We start from the raw sequence: 26,238 nt of genomic DNA, 5'->3' as shown, positions 1-26,238 counted from the left end.
AAACCCGGAATGCAGAGCCCAAATGTCTTTATTATTTTCTTTTTGGATAGAATTTGTCACGAGGCCCAGATTCCATTTCCGTTACACATTCCTAAGTCACCGAAACTCAGTCGATATAAGACGATGCTTTGGTTTTTCAAGCGTTGTGACGTTTTTCTTAAAAGATACTCTCTCCCGCAGTTTAATATTAGAACTCCCTTAAGAAATGCTCTCATGTTTATGGGTATGAAAATTGGAGTTGATATTGCACTACAATGGGCACGTGCTGGGTTCTATTCTCTTTCAGATTTTCTAAGGGAGGGGGCATGGCTGTCACCGGGCGAGATGCAGCTTATAATTTCAGGGAATTTTATGTTACTAGGCTCCTATGTTTCGATTTTTAAAATGCTGGAACAAGTGGAGCCAAGAATTATTGGTTCTTCTAATCAGTTATGGGATGATTTGTTTATGACTTCTCGGATGAGGAAGCCAGGGGTATGGAAACGTTGTTTAGCTAAACATATTGAGGTAGATCTGAGCCAGAAAGCTATTAAAAAATGGCAAGAACAGGAGAATCACGTACTTACTATCAACACTTGGAAAACTATAAATAAGCTGAATTTTAGTGTTCTTCGAGGATCTAATTGGAGAAGAATGTTATTCTTCAGTAAGTGGCTCCTGTATCGCACTCCAGCCGCCATTGCTAAAATGTATGTTAATACTAGTGCCACCTGTTTTAGATGTCAGCAATATACTCCCGCTAACTGGTCTCACATTATAGCTGACTGTGTTAAAATTATTCCTTTTTGGAATGAGATTTTCGAATATTTGCAAAAGTATTGTGGGATCCAGATTACTTATAATATTAAATTAGTATTGTACGGATATGATTCTGATCTCGGTCTGACAGAACAGATGGCCAAAATCTTATTTATCGCAATGGCAGTGGCAAGATCTCTGGTGCTCCAGAACTGGAAGTCAATTCAAGCTCCTTCGTTTAAAGCCTGGTTTCAGAAAATTAGGAATGTTAGAAAGAGTGAAAAGCGATACGCACAGCGAATTGAGGGAATTCGGAAGTTTAACAGAATTTGGTGTTCCTATTTTGAATAATGGGACCTTTGCATTCCGTAAATAATTTTCTTTATTTTGAATCCTTATTCTGTGGTAGCCAATTTATGCTATTGTTAATTGTAATCTTGATACAAGAACTTCAATAAAAAAATATTTAAAAAAGAGAGATGTATCAAACAGGAATTGTTTAATGTTATGAATGAATCATATTTTGATATTGCAAAGGAACACAGAAAGAGAATAAATTGACATTTTTTGAAGTAATGGCATGACCTTGAGTAAAATCTTTCCTTTTGTCTTATAAATAATGCTGTTAGCTGAGAAGTAAATAGATAGCGAAAGGCACCAGTTATAAACAGGGACGGTTTCTCTCTGTGGGCAGAAGAGCGTCACCCCACCTGCTGCGAGTGCAGTGGTTAACAAAGAATAATAAAATGGTCATTACCATTTTATTATTCTGTGTTCCGCTGGCTGCAGCGAGTGGATGGTGGAAGCGTGGCAGATTCCTGCAGATTGTAGGATGACGTTTTAGGTGTTCAAGTCAGCATGTCAAATTGTCCAGCTACATACAGCCGGCCAATTTGACGTGCGCACTTCGAACCTAGCAATCCCAGGTCCCCAGCCTCAAAATGAGCGCTGGGTTAGCCTGCTCCAACTAATCCGATTGGTTGAATTTACATGGCACAAGGAGCGAAGTCCCACCCTTTCCATCCTGCTCCTCGTCACCCCCAGGATCGGTGTGGGGAGAGGAGCATTTGTTTGGAGTGCCCGTCGGCCGGCAGCATTAATGGCGAGTTCCCCACCATTAATTGATGTTTCCAGCTGCACTGGTTATGAATACGTTGACGTAATGAGCCGAATGGTCTTCTAATAATACTGCAACCATTTGAGAAGGAGTCTGGCAGTGCCCACAACAGAGAGTTAAGTAGTGGCACCAAAAACATATAAACTGTAGATGCCAGACTAGCACCACAGCCCAGGCAAAGATAAACTGACCTGAGCCGGTATATAAAAAATAATCACAAAAATAATCTCTGATAATGATTTTAACATTTACATTGGGACTGACTTCGCTAATTTCTTGAACATGTCTAAAATGAGTTGCAGTGATCAGCACCAGAAAATTCAGGCCCAAGAAAAGCATTGTGGTTTTGAGGGCACTGCATTTTCGTTTCATGTCCCAAAACTCCTTGAAGAGCTACTTTTTGTTATGTGTTTTGGCTGATGTGCCACTCTTTTTTATTATAGAGGACACTATTTGTAGGGCACAAGTTTTAACTTAACTTAATGGCAATGGCGGCCGGTAATTTTAGCAGGGAGGGGGCCCCACACGCACTCATGCATTCACAACACTCACTTACAAATACACATACATACATATATGCATGCACGAAACGGACTGCAGCTCTCCAGGAGGGAAGCCTCAGAGGTCCCAGGAGGGTTGGAACTGCTGCCTTCCTTCATTGGCAGGCCTTCGATCAGCCAATGAAGGAAGGCAGAAGTCACTTACTTGTTACAGAGTGACATGAGGCCAATGAGACTGCTGACCCCACCTCATTCTGTGAGGAGGTGTCATTGATTGACACTCGGCCCTGGGCACTTCAGGACTTAAAACTGAAGTGCCCAGGCCCGAGACTATCAGTGAAGAAAACAAGTTACTTACCTGTAACTACAGTTATCCAGTATTGGTATCTTTCATAGATTCACATGCCTGAATCATTCCCCGTCGCCGAGGCGGGAGTCCCCGGTAAATAAAAAAGTAGTGCCAAAATGTTAGTAGTAGTAGTAGGCCCAAAGAAAAGGCCAAAAGCCTATATCTTAGCAGCCTATCTACCTCCTTATGCAAAAGGAACCAAGAATTTGGTAACAACCAATCAGACACCAGCACCCTTCTAGAACCCTCTCAGCAGAGCCAGTTCTCCTCAGATTTTCGTAGCACAAGTGGGAAGTGAACGTCCCAAATTATATAGAACTGACTCTACGGGGAGGAGGGTGGGTGCATGTGAATCTATGAAAGATACCAATACTGGATAACTGTAGTTACTGGTAAGTAACTTGTTTTCTTATCCAGTATTGGGGTATCTTTCATAGATTCACATGCCTGAATCAGAATAGCGAGCAGTATACCAAGTATACAGTCGTTTGCGGATGGTGGGAGACTAGTGCTGATACTCCCAAGTTGCATCCACAGCTTATTAATAAGAGGTATAAGAAAGAATCTTCAAATTCGAAACATGCAAGCCATAAAGAGGAAACAGCATGTAATGCAATAACATTGAAAATGAAAGCAAATCATTATTGTAACACATTGCATTGTTATACCAAAGATATCCACATCTTACATATTAAAATATGAAAAGGGTACCTGAAGATATCTCAAAGAAACAGATGTCGTAGTACAGCTTGCCCAACTGCTGCATCATCACGATGCGTAGATTGGAGGCAGTAATGTCTTGTAAAAGTGTGGACATTTTTCCATGTCGCCGCACTGCAGATATTTTCTAGAGTCACACCAGCAAACAATGTTGTAGACGCTGCTACTGTTCTCGTGGAATGGGCCTTGGGTTTCCTCAACAAAGGCCTGCAAGCCTTGTCATGGCAGAAAAGTATTGTAGATGCTATCCATCTGGCAATGGTGGACTTTGTAACCGCCTTTCCCAGGGTAGTCTGGCCATAAGCCACGAACAATTGATCGGACTTTCTAAGGTTCTTTGTTTTTAGAAGATAGAATTTAAGACATCTCTTGATATCGAGAGAATTTAAGGCTCGTTCCACTGGAGTAGATGGATTAGGAAAGAAAGTTTTTAACGTCACTGGTTCATTAAGATGAAACTGTGAAGGCACCTTAGGGATAAATGTTGGATTAGTTCGGAGGTGCACGTAGTCTTGAGTGAAGTGTAGAAAAGGTTCCTTTACAGTAAACGCCTGAATTTCACTCACTCGTCGAGCTGATGTTAAAGCCAGAAGTAAAGCAACCTTCCAGGTAAGGAATTTGAGGTCAGCCTTGTGAATGGGTTCGAATGGATGCTTCATTAATTGCATTAAGACTGTGTTGAGTTCCCATTCCGGTGGCGGAAGTCTGACCGGAGGAAACTCTCGGAATAGTCCTTTCATAAACTGCTTAATTAAAGAGGATGAACAAAGAGAAGGGCCATGAGCACCCCTTCTGAATCTGGAAAGTGCAGCTAAGTGGACTTTGACTGAAGGGAAAGAAAGTCCAGATCTTGCCAGGTGTAACAAATAAGGGAGGATCTGTTCTGCAGGAGCGTCCACCGGGTGCACCTGGTTTGCTTCACACCAGCAGCAAAACCGTTTCCATTTTAGACGGTAAGTTTTTATCGTGCTGTGGGCTCGTGATTTCGTTAATATATCCCTACAGTCTTGAGGGATATCCAAGTCCTTAAACGCTAAGAAGTCAGGAGCCATGCGTGTAAATGTAGGGACTGAGGGTCCGGGTGGAGAACCTGACCTCTGTTCCTTGACAGCATTGTGGGCGTCGGGAGAAGACGGATCGGCTGGTCCTGTGATAGCAATAGGAGCTCCTGAAACCAGTATTGGCGTGGCCATCTGGGTGCAATCAAGATGAGACGACAGCCCTCCAACTTCATCTTGCGTATGACCTTCGGTATTAGGGGTATCGGGGGAAAAGCGTAAGCACAAATCCCTGACCATCGCATGGACAGGGCATTCCCCCTTGAGCCCTGTTGAGGGTATCTGCTGGCATAGAAGCGGCATTTCTTGTTCTCCTTTGTGGCGAACAAATCCAGCGGTGGTGTTCCCCAAGCTCTGAATACTCTGAGCACTTGAGCCTGCTCTAGCTCCCATTCGTGGCAATCTGATTGGGATCTGCTGAGCGTGTCCGCTAATGTATTGCAGAGACCTCTGACATGTTCTGCTCTGAGGGTTATGTTGTGGAGTGTGACCCATTCCCACAACTCCTGAGCTTCCGTGGACAGAGTTGCTGATCTTGTTCCTCCTTGTTTGTTCACGTAGAACATGCTGGTGGTATTGTCGGTTCGAATCAGAACCGAAGAACCTGCAATCCTTGGAAGGAAAGCTTGCAAAGACAGGAAAATTGCTCGCAATTCCAGACTGTTGATGTGTTTGTTTTTGTACTCTGGAGACCACTTCCCCTGTATCTGTAACTCTTGGAGATGACCTCCCCATCCTTCCATGGAAGCATCGGTAGTGAGGACAAAGTCTGGAATCTTCTGAATGAAAGTGAGCCCTTCTGATAAGTTGGGAATGTGGGACCACCAACTTAGAGCGCTCTTCATGCCTGAAGTGACTCTGATGATGTCGTCGAAAGAGCCCATCGCCTGCTGCCACTGAAGGTGTAACTCCTCCTGCAAGGGTCGCATCCGGAGCCGCGCCAGAGGGACGAGGTGTATTGCAGAGGAGCACATTCCTAGGAGCGACGCGAACATCCAGACAGAAACTGACTTTCTTTTGGAAATCCGGATTGCTAAGTTTTGCAGACGAACCTGCCGTTCGTGAGATAAGAATGCCTTGCAGCGGACGGTATCTAACAGAGCTCCCAGAAAAGGAAGGATCTGCCTTGGGTGTAATTGAGATTTGCTCCTGTTGATCGTAAGCCCCAGAGAGTGGAACAGACGAAGAGATGTTGTCACGGCAGTCTTGACTGATCTTTCCGAAGGACCCTTTATTAAGCAGTCGTCTAAATACGGGAAGACTTGGATTCCTTGGGATCGCAACACTGCTGCCACTGGAGCTAGGCACTTCGTAAAGATCCTTGGGGCAGATTTTAACCCAAACGGGAGCACTTTGAACTGGTAATGGGCGCCAGCCACTGTGAAGCGAAGATACTTGCGATGCTTCGGATGTATTGGGATGTGAAAGTAAGCGTCTTCCATATCTAAAGAAGCTAGAAAATCTCCCTCGTTGAGGCAACCTAGAATTTCTGCCAGAGTGACCATGCGAAACCCCTGCTTCTTGAGGAATCTGTTCAGATTGCGAAGGTCTAAGATTGGGCGCCACTCCCCTGATTTCTTCTTGATGCTAAAGAAGCGGGAATAGAAACCCGTCCCCTTTTGAAGTGCAGGAACCTTCTCGATTGCGTTCTTGAGGAGCATCATTAAAGCTTCTTTGAATAGTAAGTGAAGACGAGGGGGAGGGGGTCCCTTGGGTGGTGTGTTGGGTGGCTTGGTGACAAACTCTAAGGTATGACCGTTGTGAACCAGGTCCAGAACCCACTGGTCCGATGTAATTTCTTGTCACTTGCTCACAAAAGTTGAAATTTTCGCACCCACAGGGAGGGGAATAGGAGTGGAAGGCGCCCTGCAGAAATCATTGCTTCCGTGAGGTGTCTCTTCCCTGATTCTGCGATCTTTTTCGTCCACCTTGACGAGAGAAACTAGACGTGTTGGTCTGTCTGTAGGAAGACTGATAAGATTGTCGATACTGAGGCTGGTACCTATTCTGTTGGGTATGATAATTCCCTCTGGATGAAAATCCACGGCCTCTTGCTCATCTGAATGTACCTCTTTTGTATTGCAAGGAGCCCAGTGATCTTGCAGTATCAGTATCGGTTTTAATTGCTTGGAGTGCGTCATCTATATGTTTTCCAAACAATGATTCGCCATCATAGGCCATGTCCAATATTTTTGTCTGGTCTTCTGGTCTGAACGTGGTAGCCTTAAGCCAACCCTGGCGCCTGAGAACCGCAGCCCCAGCCAACTGGCGAAAGTTAGTATTCACAATATCCAGAGCGCAGTCGATAGTCTCTGAGGCTGCACGCTCACCCTCCAACAAAATCTTTCGAGCATCTTGTCTGTTGTCCTCTGGGATGAGGTCGATAAAGCTTGCCATTTCTGACCACATTTGGCGGTCATAACGCCCTATTATCGCTAGGGAGTTGGCTGCCCTGATGGAAGCAGCTGCCATAGTTGAAATTTTTTCCCAATTAGATCCAGTCGGCGTCCTTCCCTATCCGGTGGTGTAGTGACCGGTGCTGCCGGATTCTTAGACTTTTGTTGGGCTGCCTGAGATATAACCGAGTCTGGACGCGGTTGGCCAATGAGACAGGAGGGACTGTTGGCTTGAGCACTGTATTTTTTGTCAATCCGTGGAAGCACCGCTGGCACTGATGCTGGGTTTTTCATGATTTTAACTCCTTCCTTCCAAATATAGTCAATGATAGGGATAGCTCTCGTAAACTTTCTTGACTCTTCTTTAAAGTCATGCAGAAAACAATCAGACTGCTCAATGGTTATCGGCAAGTGGAACCTGGTCGCAGCGCGCTGCATAAGGTTATGGAACCCCCCTATATCTTCCGGGGGCGAATCAGATGGTAGAGGGGTAGGTGGCGAAGGCATAGGGATTATATAAGAATTCCAAGGGTCTGCTGGGTCTGGCAGCTCGCCCTCTTCGAATTCCTCCTCCGAGGTTGAATCTTGACCTTGACGCGAGTCCTGTGGAGGATCAGCCAGCTGAGGCATTGGGGCTGGATCCTCAGGCAAAGGCAATGGGTCCGGCTGTGGCGCAGTCTGGGGAACCTGTGGAATGATTGGCTGCGGTGGAAAACGCTGCTTATAATCTGCAAGCATGGCTGGCAGGTCTTGAATTAACGTAGGAGGCAGATGTGACATCTCGCTCCGACGAGGTTGTTTGTAGCAAGGTCTATGATGCGGAACGACTATGTCTTCCTGATAGTAATGCCCTTGATAATTATCTTCTTCCTCATCATCATCGTCCTCCTGACATTTGATGTGCAGTTCCGAAGGATGGCGAGCAATCCCAAAGGGCCCTTCGTCCTCGTCATCCTCATAATCTTCATCCTCACACTGCACATATGTTTCCAGGAGATGCGAGGGAGTAAGCGGTGATATGTCACTACATTCCTGCCTCTGAAAAGACGTTAGTTGAAAAGTCCTGGTGGATATTGGAGTGGAATGCGCAGGCGCCATTTCCTTTGATGTGATTAGGCTTGTAGAGTCCATCGTCGACGAGGTCGTCGTCGACGGGGCTGTGGTAGACGGGATCGTCAACGGGATCGTCGACGGGATTGTCGACGGTATCGTCGACGGGATCTTCGTCGTCGACGATGTCTTCATCGTCGGCGGAGCCGTCGTCGACGGAGTCTTCGTCGACGGGCTCGACGTCTACAGGGTCTTCGACGATGGAATCTTCGTCGACGAGCTCTTCGTCGACGGGCTCGACGTCGACGGGATCTTTGACGATGGAATCTTCGTCGACGAGCTCTTCGTCGACGAGCTCGACGTCGACAGGCTTTTAAGTGGCGGAATCGTCGTCGACGGTACTGCTGCCTTCGTCGACAAGGACTTCGTCGACGACACCTCGACGACGGGCTTTTTTGTGAGGATAGTAATCCTCGTAGACAGAATAGGAGAGGTAATTGCCGTCGTCGTGATGGTGTCCGTCATTGAAGAAGCAGACGAGGTGACAGAAACCGAAGATTGAGAGAAAGTCAGAGATTTTGAAAGGCTTTTACTCACAGTTTGTGTCCTAGCCTTGACTGCAGAATCCTGAGGAGAGTGCGCTTCAGAAGTAGAATGATGAGATTTCTGACGCTTCTTCCCCTCACTGGAAGAGCTGTCCTGCGATCTAGCTCTCTTGCTAGAAGTAGAGGCTCTGTCATCCTCCTCGGCCGAAGAGGATTTAAGCCACAAAAGCACTCTCGCCTCCCTATCCCTAAGAGTTTTTGTAGGGAAGGTGCGGCAAATCTTGCAATCTCTTGCCTCATGTTTAGGGTAGAGGCAGTAGATGCAGTCCACATGTTGATCATCAACATGGACTCTCTTCTTGGCGCAGGTCTTGCAGGACTTAAACAAAGCCTTCTTGTCTGGCATGCTGAAGCAAGTTGAAACAAAACTGAGTGGCACTCAGGGAGACTCCCTTCCACACGACGTGCGGTGAAAATCTGAGGAGAACTGGCTCTGCTGAGAGGGTTCTAGAAGGGTGCTGGTGTCTGATTGGTTGTTACCAAATTCTTGGTTCCTTTTGCATAAGGAGGTAGATAGGCTGCTAAGATATAGGCTTTTGGCCTTTTCTTTGGGCCTACTACTACTACTAACATTTTGGCACTACTTTTTTATTTACCGGGGACTCCCGCCTCGGCGACGGGGAATGATTCAGGCATGTGAATCTATGAAAGATACCCCAATACTGGATAAGCTCCGCTTCATTATGAGGGGGGGGTTTAGAGGCACTTTTGTCAGACTAAGGAGGTCAAGCCCACAGGGCTGTGAAATCCTCAGCCTGGGAAAGCTCAGCTTAGGCAGCCAAGAGCTTGCGCATTTAGTGCATGTCTAGCTCCTGGCTGCCTGGCATGAACAAGAAGAGTGTCTGTCAGGCTGACCTTTGTTCATCCTGACAGCCACACTTCTTGTCAGGAAAAAGGTGGTGGGGCGGCCCCTCCGCTCGTACGGACGAGCCAGGGCTGCTTATTGGGTCGTCTTTAGGTTAATGCTTAGTCAAGAAAGGCAAATAGGAATGCAGCAGCTATCTACTTTTGAGGTATCTTAATTGAGCAATTTAAGTATTAATGCAGATTGGCAATCTTCTCAATGGTATGGTTGTACGAGCTCCCTTACCCTGTAACAATGTTTTGGCTCCTTGTAAGAATGTTATTTGCAATGACCAATATTGTATGTACAATACTTATACATTTCTTAATATTTTAGAAAAGCGTATTGTTCTATTCAAATGGATCGTCAGGGTTCTCTGATGCTTGAACGGGCATTGGCTCATGCTTCACAAAAAACATTTTTATAAAATCCTTTGAAAAGCTTTCTAAACATCGAAGTGGGTATGATGCTTGAACAGTGGAAAACAAAAAATATATAATAATGGTAGATCAGCCTCCGCCGTTCACATAGTGTTGTGACTACTATTTGAGGGGTTTTCTGTATTGTCCATACATGCATGCTCAAAACGGACACCTTTAACTCAGCGAATAGAACATTCATATACCTCCTTTCCCATTCATGTGTCTCATTGTGTTTTAACATGTTCTTAATATCCTCGGTGAATGAGGTGCATTTTTTCACACAATGTATCTTTTATCCTTTCATGCTATCTAAGTTGACAGAAATCATCTTTTCATTTGGATAGCCATGTTACATACAGCATACAGCATTGCTTTGAGCATTAACTGAGTTCATTCCTCTTTATATTGAATGCAGTGAATCAGCCAAACAATTCTCGAGCTGAACCCACCAAAAGGTTTAATGAGCTGACTCATGACTCTTGTCAAAAACATGCAATTTAATTTTCCACAAAGTCATCCATTGTATCAATTCCTGGAATCATTATAAAAACAAACTTCAAAGCACATTGTTGGATTTTTAACATGGTGGTTTTAAATTTCCAGCACTAGAATCAGAAGTATTGGTTTCAAAAGTAATTTTGTTACTCCACTAATATTATTATTAGATCGTTTTAAAGCTTAAGTCACTATGTGAGTTGAATTATTGTTGATTTACAAATATGTAACACTGTTGGATCCCTTAGTAAAACCCCTATTTCTGATTTTTATAAACAAAGCTAAACATTTCAGTTTTTTTTAACCATTTGAACTTACAATTTTGCTCACAGTTTGCCCTTATAGCCATTTTCAAAGCATATCTGTTTCCATGCACTACATCTTTAATTATCACCAGGCAAGAAACATTTTCTATTTTGGAATCTACATATGTATACAGATGTAACAGTTGCCCAAGAACAGTGTGTGGCTACTTTGTTGCTACTTTTACCAACAATGCTTGTCAAGAGATCCTACAAGAGCTAGACAATTGAAGGACAAGGCCAGCGAGTGTTGTGAACAAGATGAGTGAACTATTAAAATTTAAATTTACTAACACTTGAGTCCGAGTTACAGTTCGTCTCCTTGGTTTGCTAAGGGCCAACTTTAAGGAAATCCTTTAGGTATCAGCCTCTCTGTGAAGGCTGTATCAGTCAGATTCACAACTCTTTATTTGAGGATTTTATCTACAGCTCCACATATTCCTTATGCCAGCAGCTCTAAATGCTTGCAGGAAGGCAGGAGAATCACCACTTGTGCAACCACCAATTCCTCAATGCCAATTCTGGGCTTTATTTGCAGAGAGAGAAGCAATTCACTACGTATTTGTAGGCTTGAGGCTAGAGAGGCAGTTATCTTGTCAGTGTTTTACATATGTTGACAGTTAATATCAAGATAGAGTATACCCAATAGCACAAGGGTCTGAGGTACAGATCAGTAATACAACGAAAGATTGCCCCTTGGGCAAAATGAATCCAACAAGATAGGACACCTTTGAGCACTCAGTCAATTATAAGATCAGTCAAAGTACAAAGTTATGTTCTAATCCTTGTATTGCTTCTATTCTTGAGAAAATCCACATGGAACCTCTAGCCAACACGTGTCTTATCACTGGTCCTTGTATACCACCTACTTTCTCAGGGCTACAACAGGTATAAACATAGTTTTAAAATACATGTAACCAAATATAAATTATCTTTCACCAAGGTATCTCACCCCATGGATCTTACAAGAGGAATTGCCAGGGTAACTGTAAAAATCTCTTTCAACCTAGTAAGTAAGATAATACAAGTAATTAACTGTGCTAAACAGCTACAAATCGAGTACAGGTTGCACCTAATTGTGGTGCAATACCATTTGAACTAATGTAACCAAAGGAACAAGAGTGATCAAATGGAGGAAAGAACCCAAAAAGTGAATAGCTCAAAATAAAAGTAAAAAGCAATGGGGCATAATAGCTTTCGAAAACTGAAAATCCAATCTTTCAAAAGTTACCTAAAGTAAAAAATAATGTAAGGTGCCCTATATTTTACTTCTCTAGCTAAGTGTGCTACTCTAATAAGTACCAAACGTATCCCAAGTATTATAATATAATAAGTCTGTCTAGCCTCCATTTTATCAAACTTTATAGGTGCATATACCCCTGATTTGATAAAGAAATATACCATTATATACTCCGTTGTAGAAAATACTTCCATACAAACACTAATATTCTCTACACTCTTTCACATACAAATAATCACCAAAATTACAAACTAAGCACGTATCTGTCCCCTAACTCAGCCTTACTCAAGAAAGTGTTCTACCAAGTGTACATCCGCACATATGGCACATAACTTGGGCACCAACTTGGTACTGGCGATGACCAATTATAGTCACAAAACAATCACTCCCGCGGATTACCAATAAGAGTACTAATGCAGCCATCTCGAAGCTGCGAAGTATTGTCATAATCTTAATTTTGAGTCTAATTACTGTACAACATGGACTACAAGCACTCAATTTCCACAAAACATGACTTCCTGTCATTATTTTCAAATACTGGAATGAAATAATGTCCCACACGTAATTAAGGAAACCTATCACAATAGTTAATTTCTCAAAGAAATAAACATTTAAAAGTATTTTATTGTCACATACTTTGAAGAACAATATTATGATAAATAACTGACTGGAAGGTTAATGACCACCTATACTAAAACCATACTAAATGCATATTCAATGCCGTAAATATCTCAAGTTTAAGTATGTCACCACATCACATATTTCCGATCTGATCTCTTTTATTCATAGTTAGAAATGTCTGTCAAGTACTCTAAATATATGAAGTGTGTTATTGCAAAGGAAAGTCTCGGAGCACATACACTATCTCATATACTAATAAATATATATATATATATATATATATATATACTAATAAATATATATATATACACACACACACACACATATATATATATATATATATATATATATATATATAAGTATATATATATATATATATATTTGTGAACAAATATACGCCATACTCTGAAAGTACAAAATAAAAGATTTTGTTTTTCAATTTAAGAGAAAAACGCATTTCAACCTGTCGTCATTTCTCGATGTCTATTGAAGTATTCCTACTTATGCTGCATTGTGGGAGATGTAGTGAAGTAACACAGTGCAGTAGTAAAAAATGTGAAAATAATCCCCAGATCATACCCCAAACTTTTATGGGATTACTACAATGCATCCAACAATTTAAAATACAATTTCGTTCAAGTGACACAGTAAACAGCTATTGATCGGTTTGCTTATTGCTCAACAATAACTCACATTAATTATTAGCCTATTTATTTATCGCCTCAGTAGCTTATTCATTGGTCTTATACCAAATATGCAGGATACAAGGCATGCTACATCTTATGGATCACTATTCTGAACAAAAGAAAAGAATACAAGTGCATAACCCAGACATCATAGTGTAACAAAGATGAATTGATAACTTAGCTGGGTCAACTGATAAGTATATCTGTTCGAATCAAATGAAATTTAATTATCACCTCAGTGGTAAGTTCAATCTTTATTGCAATTATTAAGCTATGAATATTGACGAAGTGGTTTACTGACAACATTCAGTCTTCCTCAATGTATCAGGAGCACACTCCCATTACTGATAGTTTGTCACAAATACTGTCTTACAATACAATACATTTGTAAAATGCACTGCTACCTAAAAAGGTGTCTCTGCGCTAATGAGAAGAATTTCCACCTTGTTCAAAGGCAAAAGCAAGCTTTGAAAACTTTATAGAGTTATGATAATATTCACATAGGCATGAAACATAACAAAAAACAGGAATAAATAAAGAGCATACAAGGGCATTCCAGAATTTGAGTGAAAATAGACATCTATGTACCAGCCAATACATATCGCATGTTGTGTTTGCACACTGCCAACATAATGAGTAAATAAAGGAGAAAAACAAAGATAGAGGGTGGATGAGGAGATGCATGACACAGGTTGAAACGGTGGGCTCTCCTGTCATTGTATGTGTACAGCTGCCCCAATGTCCATTTCCAGGACTAAATGTGACTCAGTCTGTGTCGGTGTCATTGGTGGTAGTGAGCAAGAGGTAGTCCTTCAGGGGTTGCAATATATTCTTTGTTCTAGAGGAAAGGAGTTGTAACAAGGCATAATATTTTGCTTGTAGTATCGCAGTATATCAAATCTTGAACCCAAGTCTCAACCGTCTGAACAGTGGTGGGCAAAAGCAAGCTTAAAGGCTTGTTGCAGTGTCAAAAATAAGTATTTTAAGTTTTTTCCTGAAAACGCTTTCAGATGGACAACTTCTCAAGGCAGGAGGTAAGGCATTCCAAAGTCTGGCTGTCAAGTAGGCAAAGGAACGACCCCTTCTTCAGGATTTACAAATGCAAGGAGTTTGAAACAGTTTAAGGTTGTTGGAATGAAGGGAACGCACCTGGCAGGACAGGTTGAACTGGCGCCTGAGACAGAGAGGTCCCCTTGAGGTTAAAATCTTATAAGCAAAAATGAGGGCCTTAAACTGGATCCTACTATTGATCAGTAACCAATGAAGCTGGTGCAAGTGACTTGAGATCGAGCACAAGGGAGGTATTCTCAGGTTCAATCGCGCAGCAGTATTTTGAATGACCTAAAGACGGTAAGTAAAAAAAGAAGGAAGCCCGAGATAGACTATTGGAGTAGTCTAGTTTAGAAGTGATCAAGGCGTGTATAATAGTTTTTTGCTGTTCCAATGGGATAAAATGCATCACACATTTCAGAGCTCTCAGGATCAAAAAACAGGAATTAGACAGTGATTTTATCTAAGATTCAAAAGTGAGTTCAGCATCAAATTTGACCCCCAAGTTCCTTACCTTAGGGGAAGGACAAGGGGGACTTCTCATCTCTGATGGCCACCAGAGGTTACAGTCGGGTAGAGATTTGGTACCAAAGAAAATAATCTTGGTCTTAAATGAGTTCAACTTAAAAAAATTGGTATTCATCCATTCTAAGACAGATCGAAGGCAAAATTAAAAAGAACTTAATGATGAAGGTATATTTTAGTGAAATGCCAACAGCAGCTGAGTATCGTCTGCGTACGAAACTACTGTAACTTCAAACGACTCCACAATATTGGCCAAGGGTGACATATATACATTAAAAAGGGTAGGTTTGAGAGTGGAACTCTGTGGAACACCGCAATCCAAAGGCTTTGCTGCAGACATAAAGGGAGGGAGAAAGGCAACCGGTGTGCGGTTGCTGATGAAGGACTTAAACCATGACAAGGCACCGTCTGTAATGCCCATGTCTCTCAGGCAAAATAGCATGAGAGGCCATATCAAATACTGCAGAAAGCGCCAACAGCATTAACATAACTGAAACATTTCGGTCAAGATTGCTTTTAATATGCTCGGAGACCTCAAGAAGAGCGGTCTCAGTGCTATAACAATGACGAAATCCTGATTTTGTATCATGTAGCAGATGGTTTTCCTAAAAAATAGAGTGAGCTGTCTGTTAACATTTTTTTCTACCAGCTTTGCTATAGTAGGCAGAAGTGAAATGGGCCTGAAGTTGCTCAAAATCTTTGGGTCAGCAGAAGGCTTCTTAAGTAGGGGGAGTATGGGGTCAGGGTATGCCTACCCATCCCCCTTATGTCTTTTTCCCCCTGTTTGTTTGGACTTGGGACTGAGTCCCGAGTCCTAAGATGAATGCCGCCACATTGTTGTTGTGATGGCAGCCAATCAGATCTTAGCTTGAGATCTGTCTCGTCCACAGATCCTCCACAGCATGATATATACAACATTTTGAGCATTATTTGCAAAACAAAAAATGCATTTCCTATGGAAACACGATCCTAACTATAACTAGCAAGTGGCGACCCCCACTTGGTTTTATATTCTATATATATTTATAAAAAGTAAAGGTGACGTTACAGTTAGGTGAATATGTCCGTGACAACATTAACGTTTTGAACGAAAAAAAGAACACAGAAACTCAGCAGTTATAGTTAGCATAACAAACTATAAATTGCGCCTGGCCTTGCACTGCTTTTGACTTCACATATTACATCACTCATTACATGTTCTAAAGGATCATTTATGATATTACTGATGACATCATTGATGACATCATTGATGACATCACTGATGACATCATTGATGAGTATGTTTGCTTGTTTTATAGTTTACATAGTGGTGGGTAAGTACCATATTACTTCTCCACCAAATTCTGTACAGCCTGTGTCTAGATAATGGGTGTAAATGTTTACAAAACGCATATGCTCCTAATGCATCATATGTGTGTGTAGAGGTATTGAGTACGGTATAAATATTTGTATTCAAGAGTAACTCTGCATGCAGGTGACAGTTGACGACTTGTGTCCAGTATGTACCACACATATTTTTTGGTTCTGCTGAAAAGATTTCCAGCAGGACAAAGATTCAAATATTCTGCCTACTAGACACTAAGTATTGTAAGCAGCCTTGAGTTTTTGGACAGAATCATCTCAGCATGACAATTTTCACATAACATACAAGTCTGTATTCACCAGTGTCTAACCTATGTACATGTGCTTGTTTAGCTTCAGGATATGGGCTATCTGTAAAGTGTTCACCACAGTATGGAGGCTGCAGGTAGTTTGACCTTTAGCACTTTCAGATCTTGAGTATTTGTACTGAATAGTGACTCTTTGGATGAGTAAACTCTCTCCCAGCGGTGTAACAAAGGCCCCCGCTCCAGGGGGCCCCCTTAGCACAGTACCCTGACCTGATAGCTCCTGCGTGTGGTCAGAATGGGCCCCCTCCTTTTACTTTGCATGGGGGCCCCCTCAAGTTTTGTTACGCCACCTCTCTCTCCATACTGTTTACAGTACCCATTTTTCTATCATATGCACTTTATTCCTCGCTGTAGGTTCTGTGACTGTGAAGGGTTTGATGCAGCTAAAGGCTGCTCGCAGTAGGGCATAAGTTATGTAACAGAAGATTAGTATCTGGAGGAAATTGTTTATCTCTGAACAGATGTATACAGATTGAACATCGTGCGCAGTAGAGGTTACCCATCTATCTGTGGTTGATTGCTAATCTGAACTCGGCTACCCATGAAGTGTATGGTATAGGCTCAATGCTGCCTATATCACAAACGTGGTGACCTAAGGGGTTTGTATATATAATGGCATTAATGATGCTTCGTTTATAGGGTAATGTGTACAAAAGAAGCGTGGATGGTGTTATCAGTGATGACCTCAATGATGCCTTTTGAGATGTCATCAGTGATGTCATAAATGATGTCATAGAGCATATCATGAGTGATGTAAATTGTGAGGTCATAAGCAATGCATAGAGGGGGTGCAGGTTATGGTTAGCTCTGCTAACCATAACTGCTGAATTTCTTTTTTTTTTTTTTTTCAGAACGTTAATATTGTCACTCACATATTCCTCTAACTATAATGTCCCTTTGAACTACCTGCAGGTAACCAACCCTACACTACTCACAGCCTTCGGACGTGCATAGCAAGAGGTTGGAACAGAGCTTGGCTACTGGCCAGGTCCTGTTTCCAACCCACCCACGGACAGCCAACCCCATGCAGTGCATGGACTTTGCTCATGTGTGAGGTTGACCGGAGGGCCTGGTTTATAGTCAGGCCCTGCATTCAACTCCCCTTAGGCAGCCAACCCCATGCTGCACACAACTTTTGGCCGTGCACAGCAGGGGTTGGCCACAGGACTTGGCCTGCTGCCTGGCCCTATGGCCAAACTCCCAGCAGGCAGTCAGCCCTACGTCATGCACAGCTTTTGACGTGTTTGGTGTAGGCTTGGTCTTTAGGCCCCAGTGACCCCATCCCCCAGTGCCAAATCATATATATAAAGGGAAGGAGGCATGCATTTCCCATCCTGAGCCTTAATTGGTCCCGGGGAGCCCTTCCCCGGGACCAAATATAATTAAGTAGAGGAGGGGGCATGCGGTCCCCCTCCCTGAGCCTTCTTAGGCCCCAAGGATCCTATCCCTGGAGCCAAAATCTAAGGAGAGGGGGACATACAGCCCCCCTCCTGAGCCTTAATAGGCCCAGGGTCCCTATCCCAGGGGACCAAATACAATTAAAAAATGGGAGGGGCTTCGCAGCCTCTCTCTCCAAGCCTTCTTGGGCTCTGGCGATCCCATCCCCAGGGCCAAAATCTAAAAGGAGAGGGCATATAGCCCCCCTCCCCAAGCCTCAGTAGGCCCCAGAGACCGCATCCCCAAGGCCAAATACAATAAAAAAGGAGTTGGGCCAATGACACCCTCGCCAAGCCTTATTAGGCCCTGGGAACCCCATCCCCTGAGGCAGTGTGTATTTGTAAAGGGGAGGAGGGCTGCTCGGCCCTCTTCCCCGAACCTTCCCTTTCCATGGGGACCCTATTCCTTGGGACCGTCTGTTTTCTTTTTTAAAAAGGGCAGAGGGCAGCGTTCACCCCCCCCCCCCCCCCCCCATCCCAGCATATTTTGGCCCCGGGGCCTCCTTATTTTTAGGTGGGTACCCACTCTGGGCACCCACCAAGCACAACGATGGGTGCCACGGGTGGAGCCCCAGGGTGCCCATAGCCCCATCCGGTTCCCCACATTGTGCAAGAGCCAGCACTGCTCCTGGTTGGAGGGAGCAGCTGCTTTATGCATGCTCCCTTTGACAATGTAGCGGGCAATGTGGTTTGAAAGAGAGAGAGAATGAGAGCAGCGGTTAGTTGCGTTGGGTGAGAGGGGGTTCTGAGGAGTGCTTTTGTGCCTGGGCTGTTCCTTGTCTTTGGGGAGCAGAATGGTGAGTTTCCCGCATCTCGATTCTGGGGAGAGGTGATAGCAGACATTATGAAAAATTATTTCACTATTTTGGGATCTGTGCCTCAAGGTAAAGGAGGACAGACAGCTCCCTCCAACCCCCTGCAGGTTGTGCAATCTTTTTGAATGCAGTCCGCACTACTCTGGTCTTGGCTGACAATACTGTACTGTGTTAGGTGGTACACACTATTTCGAATATATGGTGAACTGTGTTATCCCTTTGATATGTGTTTTAACTTGCTTTTGCTTGCTACTGGTTGTGAATGCAGGGCTCAGTGTGACTACTGGTGGAACTATGTCATGGGTCGTTCCTTAGGCCAATCCAAGCTTTTATCCAACACTCAACATTCTGGGACATGCACTTTTAATGTTGATGCTATAGATATAGGATTCTATACCCCAATAGCCAAGGCACTGATGTTTATGATCGACTTGTTGCTCTTTTGCTGAAATGCAAATGAAATGCATAGGTGTTCAGAAAAGGGAATTTTCTTTCCAATTTTTGGTCAGTCTTGATGTGTTTCTATGAGCTATATGTTTGGCACAACTAGTCTAGTTTCTATGATTTACTAATTTGTTCATGTAATGGTACTTTGGATGGCTCAGTTCAAGCTTAGGCGTTTGGAGCCAACCTAGACACCTAGCTTCGCTCTACCTCACCTCCATTAAATCTCTGGTATGCCTACCTATAATAGAAATGCAGTTTGAACCTATATAGTGCCTTTTTAGGGCTCAGTGAACTTTCCAACAGTCTTCGACAAGCCCTCCTATTGAGAAGAAGCATCTATCCCCTATCCAGAGGTCCAGTGAGGCTGAATCAGAACTTCAAAATTGCAACTTAGTAAGTGTGAGAGGTGGGTGACTGCTAACCAAGGCACGTCTACAGTTCTCCTCAAGCCTTACTCCTGTGTTTAGAAGGTTAGCTTAACCAGGGTCAACTAAACTGAACAAACCAGTTGTACAGTGGTGGTGAGGTGGTGACTCAACTAGAAAATGCTCCCTTTAAGGAAGTAGCATTTACCATTTGGCCAAGTGGAGGTCCGGCTGCTATGTGAAGGAGAGACTATACACTAAGGGGCCCATTACGATTTGTCCGCCCGCCAAGTAACGATAAACGGGACCGACCGCCAGAGGTACAGCAGTCCCACTGTGCCCATTAGGATGCGACCGCCACCCTGGCGGTCGCATCCCGCATATATAACATTGTGGCGGGCGGTGCTGTAAGCAGCACCCCCCAAAATGTTATATATGGTGCCTGCCACCTTGTGAATGCCAATGTAGGGTGTACCCCCCAAGTGCAGCCTCCCACCTCCCCCACATCCCCCGGGGGTCCGCATGCCTTTCCATTGCAGAGTCTCCGCCATGGAAAGGCATGCACACCGCACACATCATAATGTGGATGCCGCGGTACCCCCACCATGCTAATGTGGCAGGAGGTAAATGGCCGTCCGGCAGGGAGTATTGGCGGGCGGATGGCCACCGCCAGTCGGGCGGTGGTGATCCGCCCGCCATGATAATAGGCCCCTAAGTTTGACCATGACTGGGAAAAACACTGAAAAAGAGAAACAAGACTTTTGTTAGACAATGGTGTCAAGAATAAAGGGCTCAAAGGAAATCCATGGGGACTGACTTACTTGTGCAGAAGTTGGAGTGTAACAGTATGAAGAGCTTGTCTGTCTTCAGAGTAGTTAGGGGATGTACCAGCCATCCTTGTATATATGGAGCGCAGAAGGCATGCTCACAAGGTATCTGCAAGCGATTGTCAATTACATGTCCGCATCTGCAGCACTTCATTCACTTAGCTAACATACTGCTCAATGTCATAACCCATTCTTTTGAAGGATTTTCACCTAGGACACCACAACCTGAAAACATCGAATAAGGAAGATGAAATTAATGTTTTTGTTAAAGACAAAACAAAATCGGCAACAATCATTCCATTATCAAGTTAAGGCTGTCATCTTTCTAACCCATTTGATTCTTAGGCTACTATGATTGAGTTAGACCAGCAATATCTCCAAATTGCTCCTGAAACTAGTATGGTAGTCCTTTCTTCCATGTTGGTGGTTTTTTTCCATGACCTGATGTGAGATGGTACTCTTTCTCATTAGTGCTTGCCATTTAAAATCTAGGAAAGTCACTCCAAATGTTCACCTGGATAACCTTCTGAGGTGAAAGCATTGCATTTATCTTCCTCATAAAAACGTCAAGATTGGATATAAGAATAATAAGCTAGTGGGGGTATCAGAAGTGTACAAAAAATATAGTACCCATGTATGAAAATACACATAGAATTACTTTTTGTTTTTAAATTTGCATATTTATACATGCTCTCAGTGTCTGTAACCTTGTCCGCAAATGTTGTTTTTAATGCCATTCACATTGTTGTATCCTAAGTCATTCCATGCCTAAGGTAGAAATATATCAAATATATCAGCAAGCATAGGGCGTTTGGGTCTTGTATCTCTCACAATTTAGTCCAAAATCTGTAATTTAGCATGTGCTATATATGTTCGCATGTTCTTTTTTGGCGTGAATAGTATATGTTACTTTGTGTTATTGCTTATAGAGGGCACGTTCACCAATGGTTTCTTGGTGCTTTGCACATAGTATATGTATATAGAGACTTTACTGATTCATCTGTGCTCAATGAGTGATCCATTGCCTCCTTCCATTGTAATCCTTTGTCTTCTATCAAGGTTATCATCTTTTAAATTCATGAGAATCCTGCATCCTTCTAATTAATATAATAGGATGGAATCCGAGATCAAGGACTAATGGCCTCATGTTTAAGTTGGCGGTATGTATACTCCATTGCAGTAGCGACGGAGTATACATACCACCAACATGACGTTTTGCCTGCCTGATTTAAATGCCATCCAAACCTTGATAGTGAGGGACAGTAAAAAACAAATAATGCTCCCTCGCAATCGGCGATGACTCCCATGGCGAGGGAAGCATTACTTTTTATATTTTCAAAAAGAAAATCCCATTTTGGGAATTTGTTTATGAAAATTAAAAAAGACTACAGTTTGGGTCAAGGGTGCATCATGCTGATGCAGCCCTGCACCAAACAGCGGATTGCATTGACAGGAACCGCTGTGGTGGTAAATGACCGCCTGCTTGGCAGTCATTTAAAAATGTGGCGGGCGGTCTCTCCGTCTTCGGCACAAAAACAGTTACTCCTTCCCCATGGCAGAATGGCCATCCGCCTGCTGAGATATAAATGAGTCCTTAAGATCCTACCTTTCAAACTTAACTAATACAATGAAATGATCACGGCCTGCCACTGCACTGCTCTCTTTTGTGGAATTCTTTGGTTGCCTTATATATTTTCCATAAGTAAATAAAAGGGAATTTAAAAGGTATTTTTTTTTTACTCTACAAACAATATTCAGTTTCTAAGTGGCAATTACAAAAAGTGACAGAACATGTGCCTTTAGATAGGCTCTGTTCTTTTAAAAATAGTATATTCTTTGTCTCTGAATCCTCCATAAGTTATCAAGTGTTCAAAAATCATGCACATATGATATTCTATATTTTTGATTTCTCTTACAATCTTAAACTAAGTTTACAAAATAAAATAGCATTTTTTCAACAGTAGTCTAAAAGATTGGCCTGTTGTATCCACACTCTCAGTACCATACAAACTTCTGCTAGAAGGGGGTTAGTGGAGCACAAACTATGATCCACATTTTATTCTTTCTCATAAGTCTTTACACTTTTTAGCCATTGCCTTGATGAAGTAGGTCTTGGGGGATTTTTTTTTTATAGATTTCTTTATTGTGCTTTTTTGATCACAAAAACACATAACATCTGACAACACACATAGGTTGTTGTTTCCTACCGCTGGATTATAATGTGATGCCGAACAATTAATTCTTATCTTAAACATCAGATATCGACTACATAGTTGTATTCCATACTAAGATTGTGTGCCGCCTATCATTTAGGGGGTGGTTCACTATGGGACACGAAACCTTCAAGCGAGGTTATGAATGCTGAATCTTGGGATAGTTATTCATTGCATCCTAAAACAAAAAGATTTCAGCTTGCAGCATGAACTAGAGATTCTTTCCACTTTTACGATGGCGTGTGTTCCATCAAAGGAAAGATGCTGATGGCTGGTGAGGTCAGTTAAGCAAAGTTTATTCTCTTTATGCAGGTCAAGCCCCGTATGAGCGGTGTGTCCAGATTCCTCCCCAGCCTTAACTGATTAACCGTCAAGGACAGCTAACACTCCAAAACATAATACAAGATAATTTGGAACACAACACACCCCCTTCCCTTATCAATTAGTGAACAGTTAATTCCTAACAAAAACAGGGAATAGAATGTGCCTAAAAAAATAAAATACAAAAAAAATATAGTTAAGGAAAATACATTAGTAACAAATACCTTGTGCCAGAAAAACAACTATTTCACAAAATCAAGCAAGTAGGTAGGTTTAAAAGCTCTCCTCCCCGACTTAGTGAAAACGTCTTTGTTGGTATCCATTTTGATAATGCGAGACTGAGCAATTAGAGACGGAGCAATTCTAGTACTGACTTTGGTGCATCTGATGAGCCGGTACTCTCCTGTCAGTAACATTCTCCTGTGAATTATTAGACTGCTCCCTAGTAACATTCTCATTGTTTATGTGCCTTCTTTCACTTACCACATCCTCATTTAACCAATCAAACCTTTTGTCAATAGGAGTACTCTTGTAAGTGGTCATACTGTTGGCCTTCCCCTTGCAAAAAGACATTCTACTGGCATACCAAACTTTACAATCACTTAGTAAGGCAGCATTGCAGCATTGCACAAAATCTTCTTCAAAGGCTCATACATTTTCTTTCCCCTTTCCTTACCAACTTTTGTTTTTTTACTCTCACCATATCACCTACACAAAGTTCATATCCTTTAGTCCCATGTGTTTTGTCATAACTGGACTTCTGCCTGTCCCTCATTTAACTTGTTCCTTACCAATTCACCTGGCACTGTTATTTCCTTCATTTTACTTAACCATCCCAAGTTGTCTTTATACCCCAGATCTCTTTCCCTCATGAAATGGAAGGGTACATGCCTAAAGGAGCTACATTCTGTGAACCTATATGCCCATACCGTATCCTTAATTTCTTTCTTGCAATTAAAGTTGGTCCAATGGGACAGTTCAATGATCCCTTTGATCACACAATTGAAGCATTGTATACAACCATTTCCCTTAGGATGATAAATGGATGTGGTTTTGAATGTAATACCTACATTATTTGCAAATTCCTTGAACCTATCTGACATGATTTGACCACCATTATCACTAATAATAGTTTTTGAGTAACCTTTCCCTGCAAAAAACGTCTTCTAAAAATTCTGTTATCACTTTGGTATCTGTCACATCCACCACCTTTAGCCCGCCCATTTGGAGAAGAGATCAACCACAACTATGGCATATTTTGTCATTCTCTCCGTGTTCTGTACTAGTCCAAAAAAATACATTCCTGTCTTTTCCCATGGTGTCTCTGGGGCTTGGCTTGGATGTAAAGGAGGCTTTAATGTAACTTGAGTTTTACCTGAGTTGATACACCTTGAGCATTCTCTCACAACTTTTTTCACTGCTCTATCAATCCCCGGTCACCAGTATGAACGTTTTACTCTACTTCTAGTTTCAACTATATCTAGGTGGCCTTCATGACACCAAGCAATAATCCTTTGACATAAAGAATTTAGTGACACCAAATGTCCACTCCTGAACACTAAATCGTTTTCAATGGAGATATCTCTTCATTCTTGACTTCCCAATATGCGGCTAAATTGCCAGCTAGTGTTCTTCCCTCAGGCCATCCACCCTTGACCATATCCATAATTTTGGTCAAAGTAACTTCAGATTTAGTCTTATCTATCTTTGTTTCAGTATTCACTCCTGCTATATTCTTTGTCGCTAATGCCACCAACAGACAAGCGGACGTTTACTCAGATGATCAGTAATCTTATTACACGCCCCTGGTACATATTGTATTTCATACCAGTAATCTAATAGGTGTGTAGATAACCTTGCAGTCTTTGGTGATGCATTGTTAAGCCCCTGGGTGGTAGGTACTTTGCATAATGGTTTGTGATCAGTGCAAAGGACTACCATGGATCCCCAAACAAATTACTGGAAATGTCGAAGTCCCCAAGCACACCCCAGAGTCTCTCTCTTTATAACAGAGTGTTTTTCTTCCACTGCTCCTTAAACTTGGGACAATGCTGCCCCAATACCTTTCTCACTGCATCAGTAGTTCTGATGTTTTCCTCACATTTGGGATCATACCCCAGAGGAATGGTGCTTTGCTAATATTCTTTTTGATCTATCAAATGGTGCATGGCAATCTGTGGACCAAAGAAAAGAACTTCTGGTCTTCAACAATTGTCTAATTGGATACATTTTGCTTGAGAACTTTTGAACACATTTAGAGTAGAACTCTGCTAGTCCCACATAAGCTTGAACTTCTTTGTTAATGGGTGGTGGGGCATTTTTAATAGCTAAAACCAGATCCTCCTTAGGCACAATGCCGTCACAACTGTTTTTGTGACCCAAATATGTGACTTTTCTCTTGCTTTTTTTAAATTTAGTAACTTCCGCTGTCAGCCCATGGTCTTGCAGAACACCCAGTACCACCCTTAATGACTTATCATGTTGTTCTTTGTTTTTCTTAAAGAAAAAGGGGGACTGATAGGGCTTTTTAACGGGGTCCAGCAAACTTGCCCAGGTAATACGTAATAGGAAGAGTATGCTGTTCCCCAAGGATGAACCACAAGTAGGGATGCCAAAGGAGGGAAATCCTCCTTTTCTGAACTAGAGTCCTCACACACCCAGCAAGCTAGGTGTTATGCTTCATCATATGGACTTGCTCCTCGTCAAGTCGGCGCTGCAATACCCGACAGGCACCCATAAAGGGGATCTTTAGCAGAGATCTTCTGTTCCTTGCCGTATGGTGTTGTGGGTGTGAGGGCCCTAGGGGACTGTGTAGAGGTGACGTGAGTGAGTGATGTTCAACTCTTAGCAAATTGTCAACATGTTTCATGCAATACATTCAGTAATGATACACTGCATTTCATCAGGACCTATGTGAAAAACACTATCTACTTCTTACCTCCAGACACCTAAATTGGTGGTGTCCTGTCCTTGAAGGACACGTGCCGGTAACCTACCCCGCGCTGAGCCGGCAGACTGTATGGAGCAAGCGCTACCACTCAGATAGGTTACAACTAGGTTTGGCGGGACCTCGTACTCGCACCCAAGAATAGTGGTAGGTAGGAACTCTTCCGCCCACCACCATGTGTAGATAGTGTTTTTCACATAGGTCCTGATGAAATGCAGTGTATCATTACTGAACGTATTGCATGAAACATGTCGACCATTTGCTAAGAGTTGAGCATCGCTCCACTGGACCGTTGAGCCAGCGAGCGGCCACTCTTCTATTCTTTTAATAAGGTGAATAACCACCCTAATAAACAATATATTTGGATTAGCTAACCTTTTTTAACATGACTCACTCACGTCACCTCTACACAGTCTCCTAGGGCCCTCACACCCACGGCACCATATGGCAAGGAACAGAAGATCTCCGTTAAAGAGCCC

At 42.7% G+C, this 26,238-nt stretch overlaps 1 protein-coding gene and 1 long non-coding RNA gene across 3 annotated transcripts in view; one reads left to right on the top strand and one right to left on the bottom strand.

Annotated features, from left to right (window-relative positions):
- Window positions 1-26,238, top strand: part of RIMS2 (regulating synaptic membrane exocytosis 2) — a 1,922,267-nt gene that overhangs the window by 83,987 nt on the left and 1,812,042 nt on the right. The gene's annotated exons all lie outside the window — the stretch shown is intronic.
- Window positions 1-26,238, bottom strand: part of LOC146830932 (uncharacterized) — an 84,679-nt gene that overhangs the window by 49,574 nt on the left and 8,867 nt on the right. The window contains exon 2 of the long non-coding RNA XR_014961500.1: window positions 20,273-20,503. This is a non-coding gene — a long non-coding RNA (uncharacterized LOC146830932). The remainder of the gene's footprint in view (window positions 1-20,272; window positions 20,504-26,238) is intronic.

This window comes from Triturus cristatus, chromosome 5_1 (genome assembly GCF_964204655.1).
Source record: "Triturus cristatus chromosome 5_1, aTriCri1.1, whole genome shotgun sequence".
Lineage (NCBI taxonomy): Eukaryota > Metazoa > Chordata > Amphibia > Caudata > Salamandridae > Triturus > Triturus cristatus.
The sequence above is the reverse complement of the archived record's forward strand: the minus strand, read 5'-3'. Positions and strand labels throughout refer to the sequence as shown.